The sequence below is a fragment of the Carettochelys insculpta genome, chromosome 10, assembly GCF_033958435.1.
Source record: "Carettochelys insculpta isolate YL-2023 chromosome 10, ASM3395843v1, whole genome shotgun sequence".
Taxonomy (NCBI): Eukaryota; Metazoa; Chordata; order Testudines; family Carettochelyidae; genus Carettochelys; species Carettochelys insculpta.
This window is the reverse complement of record NC_134146.1, coordinates 27231610-27257273: the sequence shown is the minus strand read 5'-3', so window position 1 is coordinate 27257273 and position 25664 is coordinate 27231610. Positions and strand designations below refer to the sequence as shown.

The following is a 25664-nucleotide window of genomic DNA, read 5'->3' as shown; positions in this document are numbered from 1 at the left end:
TAGCTAGATGAAGAGACCATTACCAAAATATTTTTGAAAAATATGTGCAACGCATTTAAAATCTTGTTAAGATTCATTACTTGATTAAGGAGATGATGATTCTCAGATAGGGTCATTTTCACCACTAATGTACGTGATTTTATTATTTGCTTAGGGAATTCAGATTAGATTATAAAAATAAGGTAAACTCAGGTTCAGGCTCAACTCATCTTCAGTGAACATCTACCTCATCATCCAAGAGCAGAAGAAAACAGTCTTGTCAGCCTAATGATCCAATGAACAGTATTATGCAACACCATAAGGAATACAAAAAGATGGAAGCATCCTTGTAAGCACTTGTCCTTGAAACAAGTTGACAATGAGCTCTATAGACCAAGGGTGAAATATATCTATTTAATCATGAAACAGCATTGCATTCTTGAAGCAGAATTCTATTAGCTGCAGGGCAAGTGAAGTGATCACATCTAGAATGAAGGTTGGGGTTCTTATACAGAATGCAGAAAGCGTGTACAATGTTGTACAAGTCATGATGCGCCACGCGCAAAGAACTTACAGTTTAACATTAAAGTTAATGTAGAATCAAGAAAAGACAATATTATGTGATGCAACAGCTGAACTTGAAGGTCTAACTTACACTGTTTAAGGCACACAGAATTTGGCCCACTGAATAAAGTATATACCTAGAGATCTGCAAATACGGCACTCCTTCATTGCATCCACAGATATGTCTACTACAGAAACTCAAGATGTTAACTAAACCCACAAAGTGTGGGTTGCGGGGTGGGGGATTGTTTTGCCAATAGAATCCATTTCCGTGTTAATTTTCACTCACTGGGACGTATAAACAAAATCCTTTACTGATTGCATAAAATCTTTTTTTCTCCTTGACAATACATCATACATATAAGACATCACACATATAACACTCCTTTTCATGAATAACGATATGTTTAGTTCAGATTTCAAGCTCATTAGTAGAGAGACAGTACAGCTTCCTCCATGTTTTCTGCACTATTGATCATATTTTCCAAAGTTCCACATAGTTGATCTATGGAGTCTGCTCGGCACCCAACAAGACATCTCAGCGTTAAAGCCTCTTTTAGTTGATGCAAGCTGTAACTATCTAAACCTCTTCCTTTTCAAGATAGTTTCAGAAGGAGTTAAAAGTCTGTTCCTGACTTTATCCAAATATCAAGATAATTCACTTACCCCACTGAATGAAAAGTCAGTTACATTTATGGAGAGTAAGCACCTTTGTTGCAAGCCCACCCCCATAAAAATGCTAAGGCTTCCCTGATATTTTGCTAGTGGTTAACTGAACACTTACAAATCTATAGGATCATTCACATGAATTAAGTAGGATTGCCCCAATATGTCATATTCTAGCCTCACAGTTACATAAGGTTCATAGAAAATCTCCTAGAGGCACGGTTTCTTCAGGAGCTCTCAGCCACACAAGTGGAGCACATGGTATACCATCACATAGGAAGATACAGCATGCCTTCCTCTCTGTAACCAGTCAGCTCTACAGGGTGGGGCAGAGGAGGGAGGGAGGGGACGTGGAAGTTTGTTGCCACTTCCTCCTCATCCCTTAAACAGTTGGATGCACAATGGGGTGCAATGAAGTTGAAATCTCCTTGATGCCGCCCATAACCCATCCGTGGTGTTCCATCTGGTACCTTCCAAGGGCAATATTTCATTGGATGTTGTACTCAGATGATTACATAACATATCTAATCTAGGTCTCTCTCTCTCTTCCACCTTTTGCAGTTTAATATTCTGACTCTCAGGGCTCTTATGCCTCAAAAATCAAGAACAAATTCTAATGCTTCTCTACCATATATTTTAGAGAGCTTGTCCGTTTGATCAAGAACTTCTCCTAAATGGTAAGATCCAGGACCACCAAATTTCAAACACAGTTTCCTCTTATCGCAAAGTAAAATGACATAATGGTTGGATTGGAAAGGGATTGCTCCTCCGAAAACCAAACAAACACCAAATCAAGTACAGTCCACACATCTGACATAACTGAGCAAATATTGAAAGAAACTGAACCAAGATGAGCCAGAAAAATAGGGTGAATTGGAAATAGGGGTGCTTCTCAAGACTGACAGAGATAAAAGAGAAAATGGAGAAATGTGGAGTAGTACTGTCTATCTGGTACAGCTAAAATCAATGCTTAAGGTTTGAAAATTAGAAGAAAATATTACTGGAAATCAAATTGACTCTCGTCCTTTTTTGTTAAAGCACAGCAATGGATAAAAGTTTATAGGGGATGAAAAAAAACGCACAATGGAATTCTTATTAAAAAATTACTGAAAACAAAAATGTTAATCTTTTAAGAAATCCAAAATAAAAATTAACTTAATAAAAATACTATTTTAAAAAAATGCAATCATTTAAGTAAAGCATGCATATTTTCCTTTTATTGATATAATTAATTGAGTTAAGGACCCACGCAATGCCAGATAAATCTGAAAAACCTGGATGGACTTGATTCTTGGAGCCCTTTTGGGGCTCTGAAATTATTCCAATATATGCCTCAATTGCTATGCAATTGGAGTGGCCCTCACCCTCCACTGTTGCCTTGTACAGTCATTTTAAATTGGTAACTGCGGGGATCTCAATGTAAGAGGACAATCAACCTGGGGAGGTAGCCTATATAGGGAGAGAAATTACAATAATGGCACCAACTGAGACATTCCAGAAGTGCTCAAGACTTCGTCACAAGTCTAAGTTATCAGTGTGGGTGGATGTCAACATATAAAGTATGAAAGAGCATAAGAATCAACAGAAAGATCACAGAGAAAATAAAATCACCAAGAATATATGCAAATTAGCAAAGTTTCTGTGGCTGAATGATACATGCAAAATACTGAATCATTGATAAAGAGTAGAAGCTAAATTAACAGCAGCAAAAGAGGAGATCCTTCAATTACAGAAACTTTTTAAAGATGTAAATGGACAATATTTGACAGAGTCTAAAGTAAAAAATGAGAGGTCTTGAGAATATATCAAGGAATCATAGGGATAAGCCTATGAAATCTCAGTTAGAGAGATATCAAATAAGACTGTCAGTTCTGAAGAAATCACAGCAGAAATCACTCGAAATGGAAAAGTGCTAGGTTGTGATGGCATAGCAGCTGAATTGTTTAAAAGCATAGGGGATGCATGACAGCTTGAAAGCCCTGTCAGAATTAATGAAGGGCATGTTTGAGACAACAAAAGTGCCAGAAGACTTTACTACCTTACTGCATTTCAAAATCCTTAAAAAAAAACCAAAACTTCAGCTTAATATTGTATGCCTTATATTTTTGTGAGTTGCTCATAACGGAATACAGAAAAAAAAAGAAAAGACTGAAGAAGAAATAAATGACAAACAAGTTGATTTCAAATGTTGAGAGTATGTGAAATACCATTATCAACATGAAGCTCATATTAAAGAGATGCTGCTTTTAGTAAAATTAAACATGTCCAGTAAGCCTACCTTTCTAACACCACTGTACAGAAGAAGAGAGTAATCTACATGTATGGTACAAAAATAACATTGATTAATTACAGAACAGCAGAATTAGATCTGGCTGTGTCCCCCCCCTGGGTTGCACTTGAAACCCTGAGCTAATAATCCTAACTGCAAAAATAGAAAGAGTGTTGGCAAGGTAATACAAGCTTCTCTACATTTTGTTGCCTACTCATCTCAATCCTGCCTGACTTACACATTCACTTGTTATTTCAAGTACTGGGACTCTCCTAAGGAAGGGCTGTAAATAGGGAAAGTGTTCTAGGGTGGGAATAGATTTTGACCACATTTAGTTTCACCCACAGCAACGGAAGTGAGAGGTTTATGTTTTGGTCAATGAGTTATTTCTCCCCCCCCAGCAGGCATGTATGTGTTCTACAGGTATTTTTCCCTTTTACTGATCGCAATTTAAATATTAAATGTGAAGTCAGAGTGCAATCTAGAGATACAACACATACCTCATCTTTCTCATTCTAAAATAAGGATGCCAATTCTTTTCCCACTTACTTTCTTGTATGAATAACCCCTAGCACACATCCCACCTCCTGCTTTTCATTGACAGAGCAAATACCACATTTGACTTCTTATTCATTCACTTACTCTCCAGGTGGCTAAACACTTCCAGAGAGAGAGAGAGAGAGAGAGAACATGAATCATGCTACACTATTACCATTGCTTTTGGAATGCGAGCTAAAGATATATTGAAACAGAATAACTTATAAATTTAGTAATAACATTAGCAGTTATACATTCATAAATACATTCAGACAAGCTTAGGAAATGAACAGTTGCAACCCCCCCCCCTAAAAAAAAAGCATAACAAAAAAAACAAACCAAACAAACAAAAAAAACTCTCTAAAATACAGATTTTTTTTGTTTTAGTGTTATTTAAAGAGAGCCAGATTCCCACAATATATGTTTACCATATATTCATGAGTAGTTTCTGTAAACAATCTTCAGCCTTTAGACAGTTAGGTCACATTCATTTGGACTTTGATTGTTGCAACTGATTACTTAAATCATGTGGCACTATTTCTGCTCACTGATGGACAATAACAGTTTTAAACGTTCTTCTCTAGGAGCTCACTCGATAATGAGTAAGATGTCTTCAGGTCACCCTCCTATTTGTGAGTCTGTTGATGGCTGATCAGCCTAATTCTGGAACTGCAGCTCTTATCACAGAAGTGGCAGGTGTTGGTAGCTGTTGCAGAGGCACAAGGCAGTTTTTGCTGCTCGTTTCTTCTTCTCCGCCTCTCCTCCTCGGCGCTGCTGTGGGGCCTCTCAAATTGTGCCACCCCCCTCAACTTATTAATGTGTTGCAGATTTGCACATTTGCATCTCTAGTGTGAAAACCAACTATTCCCCAAGCTCTTCAGTGAATAACACCAATTCACATAAATGTTCATGAGCAGGGCCAAACCACCTCGCTATACAAAATGTCAGCCCTTGTGAATGGTGTTTCCGAGCATTCTATCCATCAGCTTTTCTTCACCATTTCTCCTCTCGCCTTTGCCTCTCATCTTCCACTGTGCTAAGAAGAACTCCACTCATTGCTGAGTGGTAGTAGTGTAAGACAGGTAACTCTGAACTTCCTCTGCATAGTTTCTTACTGCAGGCCTGTTAGCTGAAGTTAGGAGAGTGCACAAATGAGTCATATGTGGGGCACTGAGACAAACAAAGCCTTCGATGGCAATCACAGAACCCAGATGGCTTCAGTTAAGAAACCTGCTAGACAACGAAAGCCTGCAACTTGCAAATGTGCAAAAAAGGAGGTCATCTATATGAAAATTGGTAAAGCCTTTCACTAGAGAGTCTTATTTTCAGACTCTCCTAGGACCCTGCAAAAAATAGGAAAGCTAATATGGATGTAACCAGCACTGACCTATTATATCGGGGTGGCCAGCCAGTTAGGGAGTAAGAGCCACAGATAAAGTGCAAAGAGCCACATATTATATATTTATTTTTAATCTAATAGGTGGCTCAATGCCCTTCCCCAGAGCCAGGCAATCCCAGTTCCCCACTCTAACCCTATCTTCCTCCCCTCCTCCAGAATGAGGCACCCCAGCCCAACCTTCCATCCCTCCCCCAGAGCCAGGCCCTCCTTAATTGCTCAAAGAGTCATGGGTTGGCCACCCCTGTATTATATAATCAGAACTGAAATGGAAAACAAGAACCAAAATCATTCAAATGAATCATCCAGACAAGGAGAATTTGAATAAGAAATAGGTGGACTTGCTGCTATACGCTTGACAGCAACATACACCTAACATTCATACATTATGTTAGACAATACTGTGTGGTTGAAAGGAACTATGCTTCAGTATTTAAATAATGAATAAACAAGGCATTTGAAGTCTGTTTTCCAGTAACAAGAGTTTCAGCAAAATATAAAAATGCCTCTTTTTCCATTCCCCAAAGTACCATTAATTATAATACACTGATGTGTGCATCAGGCTCTGCAACAGGTTGAACTCCCATGAGGACTTGCTCCAAACTGCAAAGGCTGCTCATCCAGACAGCTGCTACAAAACAATTATAGTCTGTGGCACAGAACAGTCACTGCACACTGGCTTCCCAAATGTCCAGATGATCACATTTTATAGAGCATTATCATATTTCAATAGTGACATTTACCAGTTGTAGGAAAAGGAATCAAGAAAAATGCAGTTACCGTCACATCTGCTGTTTTGTTCTCTTGAAACCTCTTTCTATTTTCTTAAATGGTTGCTCTTAAGTACAGTTATTTAAAAAAAAATCCCATCTGTTCCCATAAAAGATCTCCCCTACTCAGATTTTACATTAAATTCCACTCTCTAAAGGACCGGGTGGTTAAATGAAGAATGAGCCACTATTTGATCTCTCCTTCTGATTTCAGTTCAGCCTGCAGTTCCAAGTAAGATTACCATGGTAATCAGTCTCCAGAGGCTGGTCGCTCAGACTACAAATTCACAGCCTAAATTCTTTGCTTAAAAAAGCCGGTGTAAGGTACTGCTGCATATTTAAGCTAACTATAAATATATAGAGACAGAATCCCATTAGCCAAAGCATGACAAGAACAAATCTATTGGTATCCCATCACAACCCTCAGCAAAAATCTGTCAGAGTGCTCTGTTTAACAAACGCCAAACCTACACTCCATTATTTACTTTCAACCCCCCTCTTTGATCCATTATTCACTTTAGCCACACCAAAGTGCAAGAATTATTACCCGGTTTTAAAGAATAAGAAATAAATTGCTCAGTGGAATTTCAGTAAACAAAAAGCTATATACGGCATATGAACGGAATCAGAATCTAAGAGCCAAAGGTCTGAGTTTGAGAGGTAGTGAGCACGTCTCTTGCATGGATTTTGTTTGAAGCTATCAGCACCCCATAAAATGGGGAGCGAAAATCCTCACTCCCCAGTTACTCCCCAATGAATGATTCTTACTACTCGGGGTTTAGTCACAGAAACAGAAAAGGAGATGGATTAGAGAGGGACTGCAGATTTAATTTTATCCCTCACAGAGTCCTAAAGCTTTCCACAAGCAGGGGGGCGGGGGGGGGGCGGAAATCTACCAGGAGTTCTCAGTTACAAGTCAAGACACATAAGTAAACCCAAACCAATATAAAACCTCTTTCCTATTGCTACTATCAATCTGAACAATGTGACAAGATCACTCAGAGCCTGCTGCCATTACATTCTATGTACACACGCTTTTGCTACCCAAATGAACTATTGACTAACTTTTGACTGTCTGTCAGGTAAGGGTAGGGAGGATGAGCTGAGGAAGGAGGGTAGAAGCAACTGCTAGTCATGCTAATGCGCAGAGATCACCACCCTTTGCCCGCCTACTTTCCCTGAGCAACAGCAGCAATAGACCATGGTCCTGGCCCCTATATTCTAAGCAACTTCTGGGGTTCTGCAACATGCACGTTCTAGCCCCATAGAGATCAATGCATGTGCTCCAGGAGAGCTCTGAGCAGAACTTTGCCTGAAATTGCTTCCCCCAACTGCCATGAGCACCTGAAGGGAATAGGAACCATACTTCTCATCTGCTCTCAATGCCTCCTCTATTGGCACACCGACACAGTGATAATGGTGATGTAAGAGAAGGAAGGGTAATAACCTGACCTGAATACAGAAGAGTGAGGAGCAGGAGGAGCGGTTATCAGGAGCATGTTGGCATGGGAGCCAACAGGAATGGGACAGACACAGAAGAACAGCATGTGAGGTGGGGAAGGGGGAAGAATTTTCTGTTACCAGTAGGGCACAGTCTCATCAGACCCTGGAGACTCCTATACAAATAGTGGAGAGAAAGGGACAATGCAAGAGGGAATCAAGCCATGCTGTGAGCCTGGACCTACTCAAGACTTTGCCACACCCTACCAGTCCCATCAGGCTAGTGCAGGCAATAGTATCATACAAATGAAGGGCTGAAAGAGACCTCAACCATACCTGAGAGGTGTTTGTACTACTTATTTTTAAAAGCTTGCGATTACTGAGAACCCATGACTGCTTTTGGAAGTCTAATGGAAGTTAAGCTATAGAGCATAGTCAGAATTTTCATCATCATATCTAACTGTGAGAGGGTGAACTAGACCCAGAGGCCTCATGCTGGAGGCCTCAGGGTCCAGTACACTTGTCCCAGGAAAGGAGCAGTAAAGAAGTCTTCCAAGAGGGACAGAGTAACTGCAGGGAGCAGTCATTCAGGGCAGGGTCATGTAAAAGGAGATGAAGGGCCAGAGTGAGTTCAGTCTGTTACCCTGTCCTAAGGATGGCTGCCTTGTTTCCTTCTCCATAGGAAAGCACTTTCCCACACCACTCTGCAATGAATTTATCTGGCACCAGTACAACAAACTGACTAGCTGGATACAAACCTGAGCGGCTTCAGGACTCCAGTAATAGCGGTGTTCTCTGACTTTGTAGCCCTCAGATATGATCAATTAGCAAGAATCACTACCATAATAGAAAACTACCAGTGTTCAGGGCCATCACCTAATGCCCATGGAAAAGACCAAAATTTTATACCTTCATGCAATGGAACATCTTCCTTCTCCTCGTCCTAGCTGAACAGAATCATGATAACCAGGGCAGTTCTGTGTTGAGGTGCTTGAAAGCGTAAGTAGCAATAAACATTTCTTACTAAAAGTGCTGATGAGAAAAAGGTAAGGGAATTTTGAAAATACCTTTCCCTTTCCATCATAAACCCACTAATAATCCACATCTTCTAGGGTGGCAGCCTAAAGTGGTACCCCTTCCACATCTGCAGAACACATGACCCTGCTGACGCGGCAAATGAATAGGAGGAGGGAGGACTTGGTCAGTGAGATCCCGAAAGCCATGCTTCTTCAGGTGATGAAAAAAAGGGTTTGAGGAGCCAATATGACCAATAGCATGGAGAAGGAGAGAGGACAAGAAAAAGATCCAGGAGTCGCAGCAGGACAAGGAGGGGGAAAAAACACCAAGACATAATTTTCTATGGCATCAAATCTATTACTGCAGACCCTGGTTGACTGGGTTGTCCAAAAAAGTCTAATACACTCATCCCTTACTACACGAGCACAATTGTTTCCCGACTTACTGCTCATAGGCAAAAATTCTTAAGAGGGACACTAAATTCCCATTAAAATACATCTAAAAGTCTTGACTAGTTCCTAGTGCTCCTAACTTGGTGAAGGAGTGGCAGCATGTGGTGCTGCTTTTGAAAGGTAAGTGAACCTTGGGGTTGGGGAGAGTTAAAACCTGGTGGCGGGTTGGGTCCGTTGTGTGGGGTGGGTGGGTAGATAGGCCAGGGAGCGGGGTTCAGGCTGCTGCAGGTTGGGTCTATGGGGCAGGTGGGAGGGTTCAGGCTGCAGCAGTTTGGGTGTATGGGGCTGGTGGGGGGGTGGCTAAGGCTGTGGCAGTTCGGGTGTGCAGGTCTGGAGGGGGGTCAGTCTGCAGCAGGTTGGAGCCGTGTGGAGTGGAGTAAGGTTCGTATTTGGGGGGGGAGGGGGAGTTAGTTTGTCCAGTGAACAAAGGTAAGTATATGTATCCCTCGTTTTAGCGAGTACTCATAAGTAAAGTACTTGTTTAACAAGGGATGAGTGTACTCTCAAACTTTTGTAGTCTTTGGGGATGGTGAAGGAATTCTCCAACATGTCACATGGTATCATGGATTTATAATCTTAACATACCACTCTGTCCTGGGAAATGGTGAGGAAAACCACAGCTTCACATACACTGATCTGTGATAACCACAGCTGTTGTAGTGCACTTGGCTACACATACACTTGTGCACTCAAAAACACAAAAATATTTACTCCCTTTCCCATTTTAAAAGTTCCATCCCATTAATTTATGGTAAAACTTTGCATTACACTGCCTAAGGGGTTTTTAAAACTTTTTTTCCTGAACTGTTCATAGAGATTTATTTTTGGAGAATCAAATCATTATTAGTTTATCACAAACATCAAAGGAGGCACAGTGGTAGTCAAAGCAAACAGTACTTGTAAAGGTACAGAAATGCTGTATGATTCATAGTTTCAGAAAAACAAGCCTTTTTAAAAATAAATCTGCAACAATAACTACACAGTTCTTAGAAGTAGGCAAAGTTTCAGGCTTAGAAAATGTAGCTACAGAGAGCCGAGTGTGACTGACTTTAAGTCTTCCTTGACTGCAAAGCTCCAGACCAAGGTTTAAAGTCAGCAGACCTCCACTCCTCTTCTGCCACCCTCCCTAGCAGCAACTTTCTCCACTTTGCTCTACAGATATTTTGCCAGATACAAGAGCTCTAATCATTGGGATATTTTTCTTACTGGGATCCAATTTAGTGAGTAAACACTCCCATGTCCCCTTAATTTAACAAAAGCACACGCAGCAGTCATTCTGCATTCTGAGCCACTAGTTGAAACTTTCATTGGTGCTATTGAGATAGCCAGCGTCTGGCTTCACAAGCCAGGGAAACAAAGGGTAGGCTGGGTCCCTCAGAATCACTAATGGCATTTCAATATTGCCCAGGGTAATCCACAGATCCGGAGAGACTGCCCCTGTTTTCCGCTTTCTGAAAAGCAATGGGCAGTTTTTAAAGAAATGATCATCAGGCATCTTCTGTGACCAGCCCACACAGACATTGATAGAGCATCCCCTCTGACCTACCAATGTCTGCATGACCATAGAAAAGTAGCCCTTTCTGTTACGTACTATGCGGTAAGGGCAGCTGGTGCCAAAAAGAGAGATATTCAAGCCATCTATAATCCCTCAACAGTGGCCTCACATGTGGATTGTCTAACTCCAAAATTATTTCCCACTAACTGATAGCAATTTGGCATTGTAAGTTTCCACAATTGCTTCTCCACTGCCAGTGCAAGCCGTCATTCTTATCTCCCGCTGTTTGAAGGCTGGAGCAAGCACGGAACACAGATCCAGGAATGTGGCCTCTTGGTTTGCAGATTTCTGCAGCCACTCATCATCCCAACCTAGTCAGTGTTCTCATCTCAAAACATTTTGCTAGATCCCTCTGGAAACTGTTCTTGAAGAAATCTTCATGCCCTGCATTCATGTGGTACTTCCTGTAGGTCCGGAAATACAGGAAAATCATATGACCCATATTTGCAATGTTTGCAGCAAGAGTGAAGAGCTCTGCAGGTTTCATGTCTGACAGAAAGGACAGAGATGGAAAAGTACCATGTGAATCTGAGGCACTTTTTTAAAAGGCATGAAAATTATGGAATATGGATGACATTATGTCACAGACAGTTGTGTTCTTGGAATGTTACCCCAGCTCCCAGAGGTCCGTGGGTGAGTCATTTCTACACCGCACTACATTGCAGAAACTTCCCCAAAAAGCTGAGAGAATGGTCATGCATCCACAATATAGTAGCTCCAGCTAGGCGGTATTTCCCTAATTTGTTAATGAGAAAGTCATGTGACACTGTATCAAACACCTTACTAAAGTCTAGGTGTACCACACCTACTGGTTCCCACTTATCCACAAGGCTTGTTATCCTGTCAAAGAAAGATTTCAAATTGGTTTGATATAATTTGTTCTTTACAAATCCATGTTGACTTATCACCTTATTTTCTTCCAGATGTTTACAAATTTATTTCTTAATTATTTCCTTCATCATCTTTCCTGTTAAGGAAGTTCAGCTGACTGTTCCGTAAATTCCTGTATTATCCTTATTTCCCATTTTATAGGTTGGCACTATATTTGCCCTTTTCTAGTCTTCTGGAATCTTTCCCATATTTCAGGGCTTTTCAAAGATAAGAGCCAATGGCTCAGAAATCAAGTGAGTCAACTCATTGATGTCAAAATGCATGTCAACAGGGTCTGGAAAATTTTTCTTTTCCTCTTTTAACTTGCATACCTAACCCATTTTCACTGACATTCACTATGTTAGATGTTCAATCACCACCAATCATCTTGGTGAAAACCAAAACACGTCATTAAGCACCTCTGAGAATTTCCACACTTTGTTAGTCTCTTTCACTCTTCATGGAGTAATGGGGATACCCTGTCCTTTGTCTACAAATATAATATACGCAAGCGGAAGAATGTTTCCAGCTAGTCTCAGCTCATTTTGTGCCTTTGCCTTTCTAATTTTCTAACATACTTTTGTTATTTGTTTATATTCATCCTTTGTGTTTTGAACTAGTTTCCACTTTGTGTAAGACTCTTGGTTTTTAGATTCAAGATTTCCTGGTTAAGCCAGGATAGTCTCTTTCCTATGCACAGGGATAATTTGCTTTTGTGCCCTTTAGAACGTTTCTTTGAAAGTCTGCCAACTGTCTTCAGATGTTTTTTCCTCTTAAATTTGCTTCCCATGGGTTTGCTAACACCTACCTTCTTGAAAGCTATTGCTTTTATTTGGTTCTCCCTCTATCATTTCATGTTTAATTTCACTCAAACTGCCTTCTAATTTCAAATTGTCAACCAGCTTACCTAATGACCCAAGCTAGGGCAAGAAATCACACTAATCATTCAATTTATGACTGATCTCATGGTCCAAACAGCAAAACAAAAAAGGATCATCTCAGCCCTATTAGAGAAAACTATGATGTCGCTTCCCTATACCAGTATTCCCTCTAATTTTTCCATCCATGAGTGAAATAAATGTTATTATGTGTATTATGAGATGTATGGATGTGCACTACTAATAGAAACATGCTGGTGGCTGTGGGCACACTGCTAATTAGCTAGGTGCCACCTGAATTTAGGGTGGCCAACCACATGCTCAGCTTACAGGGAACATGCCCCCTATTTTTGGTGGTAAGGACACTGCAAAACTGACCCAAACTGGCATCATCCTTCAGTTATATCTTTTCTTGTTGTTAACCTCAGCTACACATCTCAGCGGTGCTCTGTATTCTGCCACTTAAACACCTTTCTGGAAAGGATTTCCTGGTTAGTAGCTTCTGTGTTTAAGTGATGCAATGGATGACATATAAATAGTTTGTTCAATAGAGCAGATCAGTCCTCAAATGAACTCAATGGAAAGTTTGCTATTAACTACAAACTGGAACCAAACTGGAGATATGAGCTGAAATCTACTGACAGTTACCTAGCCTATTATTTAAAGCTCTGTGGTCTTAAACTGACACTCTATCGGAGCGAGTAATGAGTAGATGATGTCAAAGGAACATAGCATACTTAACAAGATAAGAACAAAACAGCCTGAAAAATAAGATAGGCACTGGCAATATACTGCCTTCTTACATCAGGGTGAAATTAAGAACAGAACTACACAGAGAGAGAGAACATCCCATGAGAATACATATAGTTTGGAGTATCCAATGTTTGAACTACCCTTTGGGCTTACTGTGCTATGTTGTTTTCAGCAGTGTATCTTTTTTGTCTTCCCCCGCCAAATAAAAGAAAAATATGAGGATAATATATTTCCCCCCAAACAAATCTCTTTGGATTTTAGTTCTTTTGTTCTCTCAACTGCATATATACATATAAGCTTTTTAACTGAGGCCTTTGTAGAAATGTACTGTAACAGGATAATGTTTGTTTTCACTGGCTGTTACTTACCCTGGAGAAATCAAGAGCCATTGTGCTCTTTCAGAAGGAGGATTTCCTTTCTAAACTTGCCAATAAAACAAAACACAACTAAACAATCAAACATTTTGATTACTTTATTTGGCTATTCACATGGTAAGCTCATAAAGCAGCATGAGCTATTCAACAGAAAAGATAGAATTAAGCCATTCAGGGCTCCTCTATTATCAAGCGCTGTCAATGTGAAACTATTCACGGATTTATTATAGAAATACATTTTTAAAACCAGTCCTCATTTATATGAAGGAAATAAATGACCAAAATGTATATTACATAGAGTGATTATAATACACGTCACATCCAAACCTTTAGGATGATTGACATATATTAGATAGTTTACTTATGTACACTGTGGGTCCAATTGCACAGAGTCCTGCATCCGTGTGGAATCCAGCAACACACACAGTGGGCAAAGTACCCTACCACAGCAGAAGTGAATGGTCAGCTTAGGTCAGGGTTGCCTGACTGCAGGACCAGAGCTATAGAGAAGATACTGGCAGACCACGTGCCAGCTCATGTCAGAGCCACCATCCAATTCACTTGTGTATTTGTATATATCTCTTTGATCTGTACTCTTACTAAAGTGTATGTGATGTTCAAAAGTTATGAAAGCTAGTGGGCTGTTACCTGCATTGTTCCCACTTATCTGTATCATGTTATAATGTAGTAGCAGACATTTCCATTGTGCAGATTCCTGAAACTAAGTAACTTATTTGTCACAGGACACTACTCACTGTCACAGAACTTCCTGCTGGTTACCCTGGGAATTAGTTTGACCTTCAACATGGCACCCTTGCCTGGCCAGTATGGCATTCACTGTCGCTCCCACTCTGTGCATGCTCTGTCTCTGGACCTGCATCACTCCACAAATTTCAGCATCCCCTTCAGGATACTGCCCTCCAGCAGTGTCCACTACAGTATCTTGCCCCCTTTCAGGGGGGTCTCAGAAGTCCTGCCTCCATTCACTCACAACTGTGGCCAGCTGGAGGCTCCATCTAGCCCTAAGCTTCAGGGGCAAACAACAGCTCATAGTGGCCACTCTTAGGTGTGGCTAGGTGGTACAAGGGGCAAGGGAAGGGATTCAGGCCCACCCATTATTCTGAGTCCCATTCCACCGATTCTCTGGCAGTAGCCTTGTCCTGTTCTTCTTCTCCTCCCCAGGCTACTTCCCCAAAACCCCATGCAATTTATTGGCCCTTGTATCAGGGTCAGCAGTTGTCAGGCTGGAGCCTCTCTCCTAAGCGTGCTCAGCAGAGGTCTTTTCAAGGTGCTTCCTTTTATTGGGAGGTGGGTCTGCACCTTCCCTGGCCAAGCCCCAATTGACTCTGCTCTGCTCAGTAGCTCCTTATATAGAGGACTGCTCCAGCAAGCTGCCCGCTGACTGGCACTCCTACGACTGCTTTCCTCATTGGCTGGAGTGTTGCATGGGGTCCCTCCTGCCTGCATTAACCCATTCCCTGCAGGAGTGGGGCAGTGGCCCCACTACATCATGTAACAAGAAAGAAACCTTATGGAACACAAATGAAGAGCTTTAGCAGAAAAGTGCTAATTTCAAAATAAGTGTGTGGTGTGTGCGACAATCGGAGGTCAAAGGATCAAAATGCATTCCTCACTCTCTGTCATCAAAGGTAAAACCCAGATGGGTGGTAACACTGTCAGTTCCCCCTCTTCCCATGAAAACGAGCTGTAAATATGCATTCAGGGAAAGAACCCGGCTCTCCGGACTGCTTGGACTCTTACAGGGAAGTATCCCAAATGCAAAGTGGAGATCCTCAGTGACAGTCCGGGTACATGAAAGATTTTTGGGAAATTGATAGTTTATTACATCACTGCCACCATTTGGAATTAGAAACCGTGACTTGCCTGTGCACATAATGTGCTTGTTCAGCCTCTCCACAACTCAGTTTCTTTTCTTAGCTAATAAACCTTTAATTAGTTTATTACAGAATTGGCTGCCCTCAGGATTTTTGGTGAATGATTTAGGTTATCAGTTTATCTGATTTTTTGGGGTGGGGGAGGGGAAAGAGAGGACTGAGAGCAATCTGAAATGATGTCATTTTTGGTTTAAGTAAGCTTTCATCACAAAGTCCAGTTTGTCTGGGCAACAAGATAAACATGAGGATCTAAGGGATTTATCTGACTTCATGGTAAAATGGGGATAGTAATCCAGGAGTTCCCATTTGTTACTGGCTGGGTGAAATCAAATTATAGAACATACCACCAATTTGGGGTGTCTGCCCTGTTAGTATCAGAGAGGTAGCCATGTTAGTCTGTAGCTTCGAGAACAACAAGAAGTCTTGTGGCACCTTATAGACTAACAGATATTTTGGAGCATCAGCTTTCGTGGGCAAAGACCCGCTTCATCAGATGCATGAGTGGGGGGGAGGGTTTCAGAGGAGTATTTAAAGAGAGGGGTCCCAGTAAGAGGGAGGGCCAGAGATGACAAGGTCTATTCAGCAAGGTGGAAATGGCCCAGTATCAACAGTACTTATCAAAAGAGCTAAAAACAAGTCAGATCAGACAGGGGGATGTGAGCCTTTGTCAGAGTCCAACGGGTCTGCCTGATGTAGGTACTTATACTGTCTAAAATGACTTGCTGCGACAGATGGGTTTCACAGCAGACCTGAACGGGTGAAATTCTGGTTCCATTAATTTTCATGGGAACAGGATTTTAGCTGATATTTTAACATTAATTATGACACCTTCACCCCAATATGGGAAGAAAAGAGTTTTCGAAATCCAGATCCAAGTTTTCTGGTTTCACACAGTCAAAGTATTTTATCGTTTAAAGCGGCATTTCCCAAACTTAAAACATTTGCGCACCCCTTTCAGGACTTCGGCCCCCCCTGTCAGTGTCCTCCCAGTGCTTATCTCCTGATTTTTAGAAATACATTTTTTGCCACATACCCCTTGAAATTCTTTCATGCACCACACTTTGGGAAACATTTAAAGAATCTTAGGATTGCAGTTCAAAAGGTAGCTTCTATTAATTACAGTGTCATGCTTTTGCTCCGTAAATGTTTACAAACTGATGTGTGTGTAAATATAAAACAAAATAAAAATGTAGTAGTCACAAATCTTCAAACAAATCAGCATTAACCCACAGCCTGAAAGTTAAGAGTCAAGTCACGAACATGGTGTGCAGATATTGTTTCTGCTCTCTGTTAAGTATGAGTGATGCTAGTTTGTCCTGTTTTAAACATTCCAGACACTGAAACCACACTTGTGGTATGAATATTTGGATTCATAATATCTTGCACTACAATTCCATGCCAAGGGTCACAAACACTTTTCTGGATACGTAGTGGTTGTCTAAATATTACAGTAGTGACTAATACCCTATGCTTTGATTCACAAAAAATATTTGCAAATCCCTTTTAACTGGTTAATCATCTCTTTTCAAAACCCCTTTCACATTACATACTAATTTGCCTTATCTGCAGCAAAATGTTAATATTTGAATTTCCTTTTTAAAACAAATGAGTTTGACATTCAATTTCTTACAAAAGCTTATTGACTAGAATAATCAGAGACCAGTTAGTGGAACAGACTGAGGTAAGAGTGTGCCTTTGAGAGTGACTTTTTTCTTCCTGCAACCCTATTTGCCCAGTGCTTACTTCTGCAGGGTAGTCAGTGGAACAACAGTGCTAAATTCTCAACCAACTTGTCATTTTTCAGACATCTGTGCACTATCATGGTTTGGATTACTTATAACCAAGAGTGAGCTATTCATTTCTATTTGGATATGAGTTTTCACTTCCATAAAAGGTTTCTTTAATATCTTTTTAATGCTTAGCGTGGTGCTGCGTATTCCTGAAATACACAATCCTATGAAATCCCTTCGAAAATATTTATCTAAATCCCTACTAATCATACATTGGATGAATAAGTAGCAATCTTATAAATTGTCTATAATCCCATTACACTTTAATGCATGCTGTAAAAACAATTCAGAGAAGAAATAAAAGGAAATATCTGTTCAAGCCACAGCTGCTGGGGCTGGCAATATTACTTGCTTTATACCTGGACTAAAAAAAGCGACACAGTTACCAGCCTATGGTGCAAATGAATGCTTCAGCTGTGATAGTCACATCTCCCCTGGCAGTTTTTCACTCATCTCATTGATGTCTAAACTGTAGAGAGCATGTTAGGGGCAGGAGATCTTTGTTCAAACCAAGCCAAGCCATTTAACTGCAAGGAGAGTTAAAATGATTTCCTGGAGGAGTTCAAATCTGTCAGCAATGGTGTAGCAACAGCCAGATAGTCCTCTAACTGTGGCTCAAAAGACCTTTAAAGAGTAATATTTTGGCCATGGAAAGAATGGACCCGGTTAAAAGAAAACCTGACAGTGTAAAGAATCCTGAAGGAGAACACATTTAGACCAAATTTCTAGAGACTTTTATCAAGCCTCTCACTTCGTACATTTGTCATTTCACAAGTTGAACACTTTCAACACTGTAGGAATACTATACTTGGGAACAAAGCACAGCTATATATGGCAAGGTGTACACCACGGGAAAGAAGGGAGGGTGCAAGAGAAGCACAAGACAGCCTCTCTCACTCTAAATCAATACGATCTCACAGTACGCATGCTGGACTCTGACACTGGAAAATCCTGCCACTTGTAGCATTAATTTCTCTATTTTTAATAGTCACTGCAGGGCAGCTACCTAACACTGATGTAAATGGTAACTTTTAGTATTCCATGAACCTGACAGGGTAGGTTGGTGCTTGGGGGCTGTTGTGCCTTTTTCCTGCCAGCACAGGCCCTACCAGCGGCAGTGTGGTCTTTACAACTCACTCCCCTTTGTCGACTTCTCCAGTTGCAAAAGGACTCAGGTCAGACCAGAAAGAAGCATTAGAAATGCACCATTGACTTCTTTACCTAGGCAGCACGTTTCACATTCTGTAGAGGGAAGGTTTCTGAGGGAAGGTTTCACATTTTGAGTCCCCCTCCTCCTTGTAGAGGGAGAAGACAACCATTATTGAAGTGCAGCTCATCAGTTATGCATCTCTTTGCAAAACATTTGGAGAGAAGCCCTAAGTATGCTTGCAAAAAGAAAATCTCCCTTGCCCTACACCCCACTTACCAGAATCCCATGCTATCCCAAGTCTGTGTACAGTTCTGAAGGGCAATAGGAGGTGAAAATAAGAATGGTGGTGTCCAATAAGTTGCAACAGGCGCTAGGAGGACTTATGCTGGGAGAAGCAGTTGGGAGGCTGGGGATGAACAGAGATTGATAACACACATAAGAGAATGGAAAGTAAGATGCTGAGGGAAACCAACTGAAGGGATACAGTGGAGAGAGAAAGAAAAAGATTTATGACAGTGTGTGAAGAAGCTGGAAATAAAGTTATGTGATCTCCAAGGCTAACCTTACAAGTCCTCTCCCCAATGTTCCTACAATCAGCCCAGCTTGCAAGGAATGAAAAGCTGAACAAACAGTTATTTAGCTTTTCAGTCCTTCCAAGCAGGGCTGATTTTTGTTAGCAGATTAAATTTTAAGATCGTGGATTGCCATTTAATATCAACAGACTATGATCAGAATTTTAAAATCCTTCATCCACCCCTTCACCTTTTTTCTGTACTATGTTTCAATAAACACACACACTTACAAATGTTAAATGTCAGTGTTTTCCTATAGATGGAAAGGAAATGTTTTCTCCTGCAGAAAGCAGACTTTGTTTGTACAACAGAACAATTAGACAACAAGATTTAAACTAAGACACTGAAAGGAGAATAATCAAATTAAATATATTAATATTAGATATTTAAAATGAGTAGCAACTGAGGGTTCAAAAGATGTTTTGTCTTTTTTTTTTAACAAAGGGAATGGAAATAGGTCATAGGCAAACAAAATGATGAAAGCAAATATTTGGAATTAAATGACTTTTACCTCCCCAAATTATCTCTTCTGCCACGCCACAGACAATGTTATAGATCATACTGGTAGCAAAGGCATTTAAATAATTTATTATGATATTCATTTAGTCATAATGCATTGTGCTCTGCCCTCTTCTGGATAATGTTCACATACCAATCATTTATATACTTTGCAGATATGTAAATGTCTGGAATTTACTTCAGAGACACGAGGGGACCTTCTTGTGTTTTAGAATTGCTGTTATCCTATGCATACAAACTTCAGGCTGTTAAAAAATTATTTCAGTGGTTTTGTACTATGAGATCTTTCACATTTACACATTTCATTGTCTATTTAGCACAGCAGTGTCACAAGATTCAATTCCACTAGTTGATAATGGTTTTCAAATCCATTCTAAATCTCAACATACTACAGAGGTTCACTTCACTGTGTACTCAACCTTATTGCCATGTAGACCAGACCCACAAACATTCTGATTTTTAACTCATGTTTAAACACATACAATTGTACAGACCAATCTGGCCAGTGATTTTTCAAGTCCAGAGCCAGTCGCCTTTACCTGATGTTTCAGAGAACGCTTGCATATTGTGCAAAACATCAGTTGAGAAAACTGGAATCAAACATTCTAGTTACAGAGGCTCTACTTGGAATTCAACTACCCAAACTGATACATTCACCAATGACCTACCTGATTTAATAAGTCTTTCAACATTTATGATAGTTGGCCTCCCTAATTTTATGATAAAGTGTCATCAGTTTATTTTAAAGTATTAGCTTCTGGTAATTACTGTTGAATGTCTCAATGAATATATTATCCTAGGGAATGAAAGAATGAGAATTCTATTAAATTAATGTGTAATAATGCACAGGTTTAAATAAACAAATAAAAAATCTAACAGAATGTGTATAAGTCCAGTTATTTAGATTCTGGTACTGGCTGGAACATCCAGTATAAGAAAGATCTCTTGATGCTGATCTTAGTAGGCAAAGTGAGCATTCCTTCCCCACGTACTTTTGTGTTTCCTCTGCGCACCCTTTTATTTATGGAAAGGCCCCAAAGTAATCTGTAAAGCTTCCTTCAAACCCATCATTAAGATGTATGCGTCTTTCCACAGATTCACAAGTATAATGTTCAACTATTCTGCTTTAATGTGTTTGGGCATAATTTTTCAGGAATTATGAGAAAAGCGGCTGGGAAACACTATCAGCTAACCTAGGAATGCAGAGAGAAAGATATACCATATATATATACTTTACATACACACATACATACATAGTTTACATATACATACTTCCATATTCCATACTTTAATTGGGACATTAATGTGGTAATGTTAAATATTAATACAAAATAACCCTATCCAAATCAAGCCTTTAAATTACATTCTGGATTATACTCTTGAAACAGGTAAATGTAGTCAATGTATTATAAATTTAAAATTTCTACGAGATGAAAAGAAATGGATTACAGTGACCTTAACACTGAGCACTGAAGCCTGAAGACAACCAGCAGGTTAAGCAGGTTAATTTTTTTTTTTGAAAGTGCTGCTCATCTCCTCAAGGGAGTGACAAGTCAGTTTTATTGGAGAGAGACTGTAGAAAACACCTTTTGAGTCATGGTTTTAGCAAATCATATATAGTGATGTTATAGAAGATTAAGATTGCAAAATGACAGAGACATTTGCTAATGGTCATGAATTCATCCTCTTCACTATATATGCACGCACACAATTTTTTATAGATCATCATTTCACAATAAAGAGTTGTGACATTACCCAGGATACAATCTGGGTTGTTGACCAGCTGTATCTCCTTAATTATCCAAGCTAGGGTGCCTTTTACACTGTTTCTCTGTGACAGCAACCTCTTCTGGTCTGCTCTCACCCAGCATTGGTTATGTAAATATTCCCAGCTACATTGTATGAATGTTAAGGCCAGCCACTCTTGAATTACACTGCAGAGCAACACCAGCAAACTCCTCGTCCGAGACTTGCCTTCAGAAATGCATGTCCGTTGTCCAACTACTTCCTGGACAAGAGAACCTCAGAAAGTCTATCATTTACTAATAGTAAAGATATGCATAAATCCTATTATCTCCATGGAGTCTCCGAAACACTTCAATTTGAACACATTGTTTTAGATCAGGGGCCTCAGACTTGCAGCCCAGGTACCTTTTGCAGTCCAATTAGTTCCACAATCTATCCCACATGCTGTTGGCACATCAGTCCCTGCAGTGTCTGTAACCTTCCCTTCCCCAGTTCCTGCTCTGCCTCTGACCCCCTTTGTCTCTGTCCTCTCTCCCCATCACACCCCTTCCCTCAAGTCACCTCCCCTTAGATATGTGGCCTCAGGGCTTACAAGAGAGCTTGGCATGGGACAGCAGTAGGGGTTGTCCCTCCACTCCCCTCCCCCAACAGTCACTGTGGCAGTGAGAGCTGAAGGGGAAGTGGAGCAATGCTCTGCTCTGCTGCTAACTCCCAGGCCAACCTGTTGCTCTACTTCACCATGGCGGCGGGAAGTGGAGCACCCCGGCCCCTCTCATCTGGCTTGAGAAATGGCAGCAGAGTAGAGCAGGTTCCCATTGCTGCCATGAGTGTGGGGAGGCCCAACCCCTGCTTCTGGCCCCAGTGTCCTCAGAGCCCCACAAATTAATTTGAATATGTGGGACCACCCCATCCATAGGATGATTGACACAGCCACTGCAGGGGCCAGGGTGGCCACACCAAACCATCCTATGGACAAGACAGCTCTGCACAGACTTTTCCTGAGTTACAGGATGTGCTGGAGGTGGTGCAGATCTAGTAATTCTCCAGATCTGAACAAGTGGGTCTTTCCCATGAAAGATCATCGCCTAATAAATAATATTGTTAGTTGTTAAGGACTGCTTTCTATGTTGCAACAAATAATTGGAGGGAACTGTGTAATTCCCAGTTGGCTAGCCATTACGAGTTGGTAGTTTACCATAGTCGTCACGGTAGAAGTGCAACTTGAAGAGGTGCTTAAAGAACAGCAATGGGTAGGACAATCCAAGTATAAAGTGGTTAGAGAGAATAAGGCTTGAAAGTATGTTGGTGGAGAAGCAGCCAGCAGAGTGCCAGTGACCAGGGTTAAAATACAATAGGAAGCAAGAGCAGATAAACTGAGCTGCAGAAGGTCTTAGAAATCTCTTCAGCCTGTTTTTGGTACCTATTTGGATATCTCACCATCAGCTGAAAAGTAACATGGCTAACATCAGGCTACTCCTCCTCTACTCCAATCTCTTTTCTTGCTCACTCATTCTGAAACTTCTACTTACCCCATATCATAATTCCCAGACAATCAAGCTTGTAATAGGGTGTTGTCTATTACTTCAATCTCTCAGCATCTTTCTGCTGCAGCATCTCCAAGCTTGTGTCTCCAGACTTTCACTATCTCCCATTTTGAGTACAATTATCTCATTTTAAACACTTTGCCCACCTCTGCTAGGATCCTCCTCCTGTCCTGCTATTCTAAACATGTTTCCCCCTTCTCTAATTTTTAATTGACTGCCTTTCATTTAATGCATCAAATTCAAACTTCTTTCACAAGAAAAAGTAAGATTTTTTCCTATAGGGTTTGTAGATTTTTTTCCCTATGTGACAAATAATGCATTACTCTCAAATATAGGAATTTCCCCCTTTGATCAAATTCGTCAATATCTGATAAACTTAAACAAAACCTGTGCAAGATGGGAGAGCTCCCACAGACTAATGATTTTGATCTGGATCTTTTACTCTGCTTTTTCTACCACTGCAGGATGCATTTATGGATGAGAATTATTCCTTCAACTTTTGACTACTTTTCAAACCTTTATTACAAGCCATCTAGTCCAATAAAAGCCTGCTTAAAGTTAGTCTATATTTTAAAAAAGCAACATCCAAAGAACTAACTTAAGCCAATCCAGATGCTTTAGATATTGTCAATTATTCTAGCCAAAGCAAGCTGACAAATCATCTTCTCCAAATGCCCTTAAGATTACTTACTCAGACTGAAATTTAAAACAACTCTAAACTTCTTTCCTATGGCAAAGTCTTCCACTTACTTATATTAGAAGTCCTGGGAGTAACTTTTTTGTTAGGGGGATTAGACACAAGATCCATACGTAAACAATGCTTTCCCAAATAGTAATAAAAAAACAATAGTACAGAAACTCCTGAGGCTCTGCTTGGAATGGAACTGACAGAGAATACCACATTAATACTGTGTAATACAGTGTGTAGCTCTTTTCTGTTTTACATTTTCTTAATTAGTATTTCTAAGCTGATTTTATATTTAAAATATCCTCAAATTCTTAATGAAGAAATCATTCCAGATTACTACATATTTAAACTCACTGAATCAAGAGACACTATTTTAAATTAATCAGTAAGAGCATTTTAGTATGTTCATTACAAAGTTTGCAGCTTTTAGAAAACAGGGATATATTCATTTTGAATGATTTTCATGACAAGACATTATATGTAAAGATATGTTTAAAATCTTCAGAAACATATCGGAGGATTTTATGCCTTAGTAAGGTATTGATTGAGTGGAGGGGTCTTGTAAAACTAGTTCAAACAGCCAGAAGTAAAAAGGTATGTCTCCAAATGAGTTTCCAATCTCATAGAACTGGAAAGGACCTTCAGAGGTCATTGAGACCAGTCCCCTGCCCTCTCAGCAGGACCAAGCATCCTCCCTGGCAGTTTTTTTTTTTTAAATGTGTTTGCCCCAGATCCCTAAATGGCCCCCACAAGGACTGAACTCACAACCCTGGGTTTAGCCCAAACCATTTGTCCAGCTATCTGGAAGAAAAGTAAAGTAATGTTGTCCATTTAAGGGCTCTCTTCAACGGGGAGGGTAAAAAGAACATAGAGACTGATAGAAATGACTAGAAGATATTGGAAGCAAATTTTTGTATGATACTAATTAAAAATTTTAAAAAAACATTTTAGCTCATGGTGATCTTTTGAAGAATTTATTAGGAGAAAAAAATAACTATGTCTGCTGATCCAAGCATTTAAGCCTAAGCCAAATACTCAGATTTCGCCTCTACATATCTATACAAAGATTTTTTTAGAGATGTGATTTTATAAGCATCAGCCACAAACTAACAAAATATTTAAGGCAGATTTTAAAACTAAGGTCCTGTAGAACAGGGGTGCTCAAAGTTAGGGGTGGGCCCCCTCAGGGGGATGTGAAATTTCATAAGGGGGAGCATAACACCGTCGGCTGCTGAGTCTCAGGCTCATCCATCTAATTAAAAATGCTGAAGTATGTCACTGTTTTTTATGTATGTGTATTCACATTTATATACCAGTTAATAAAATTTTTACATTCTACATAGTATAGTAGTAGGCATCCTTCAGTCTGCATAGACTATGGATTGCGCCCTTTATAGTTTCAATTGAGGACTTCATTTACAGCATCTACTGTGACTCTGAAGACCCACACGAGAGTGACAGTCCTTGCTGCACCTCTTGCAGATGTGGTGGGTGTCTGGCAAGTCCTTAGTGTGCTTTCTGTGCACTCGCTTCTCCTCTGCTAGCTGTCTGATCCTCATCTCGCCCTTCTGAAGGCTCTTGTGTAACCCCTGCCTCCATCTGCTGCGGTCGTCTGCTAGTTCTTCCCAGTTGTCCAGCTCAATGTCTACCTCTCTGAGGTCTCTCTTGCAGACATCTTTGTAGTGCAACTGGGGGCATCCGGGAGGTTAGCTCATCATACAGGATGTCTTTTGGAATCCTTTCATCATTCATCCTGTGGACGTGGCCAAGCCAGCAGAGCCGACGCTGCCTGAGGAGGGTGTGCATGGTTGGGATTACAGCTTGCTCGACGATGGCAGTGTTGGTCACTCTGTCCTTCCATGATATTCCAAGGATGCACCTGAGGCAGCGCAAGTGGAAGACGTTCAGCCTCTTTTCCTGGCGGGCATACAGGGTCCAAGTCTCGCTGCCATAAAGGACTTGTTTTTTCCTCTTTTGATAAGTACTGCCATAAAGGACTTGTTTTTTCCTCTTTTGATAAGTACTGTTGATACTGGGCCATTTCCACCTTGCTAAAGAGACCTCGTCAGCTCTGGCCCTCCCCCTTTACTGGGACCCCACTCTTTAAATACCCCTCTGAAACCACCCCCACACTCATGCATCTGATGAAGCAGGTCTTTGCCCACGAAAGCTTATGCTCCAAAATCTCTGTTAGTCTATAAGGTGCCACAAGACTTTTTGTTGTTCTCAAAGCTACAGCA

The 25664-nt window shown here is 40.5% G+C and overlaps 1 long non-coding RNA gene across 2 annotated transcripts in view; it reads right to left on the bottom strand.

Moving 5' to 3' along the window:
• The window catches only part of LOC142018524 (uncharacterized), a 58718-nt gene extending 54099 nt beyond the window's left edge, over positions 1-4619 (bottom strand). Inside the window, exon 1 of one of the 2 annotated variants that reach the window (XR_012646848.1) lies at positions 4444-4619. This is a non-coding gene — a long non-coding RNA (uncharacterized LOC142018524). The remainder of the gene's footprint in view (positions 1-4443) is intronic. The other variant, XR_012646849.1, reaches the window with a different exon arrangement.
• Positions 4620-25664: the final 21045 nt, after the last annotated feature.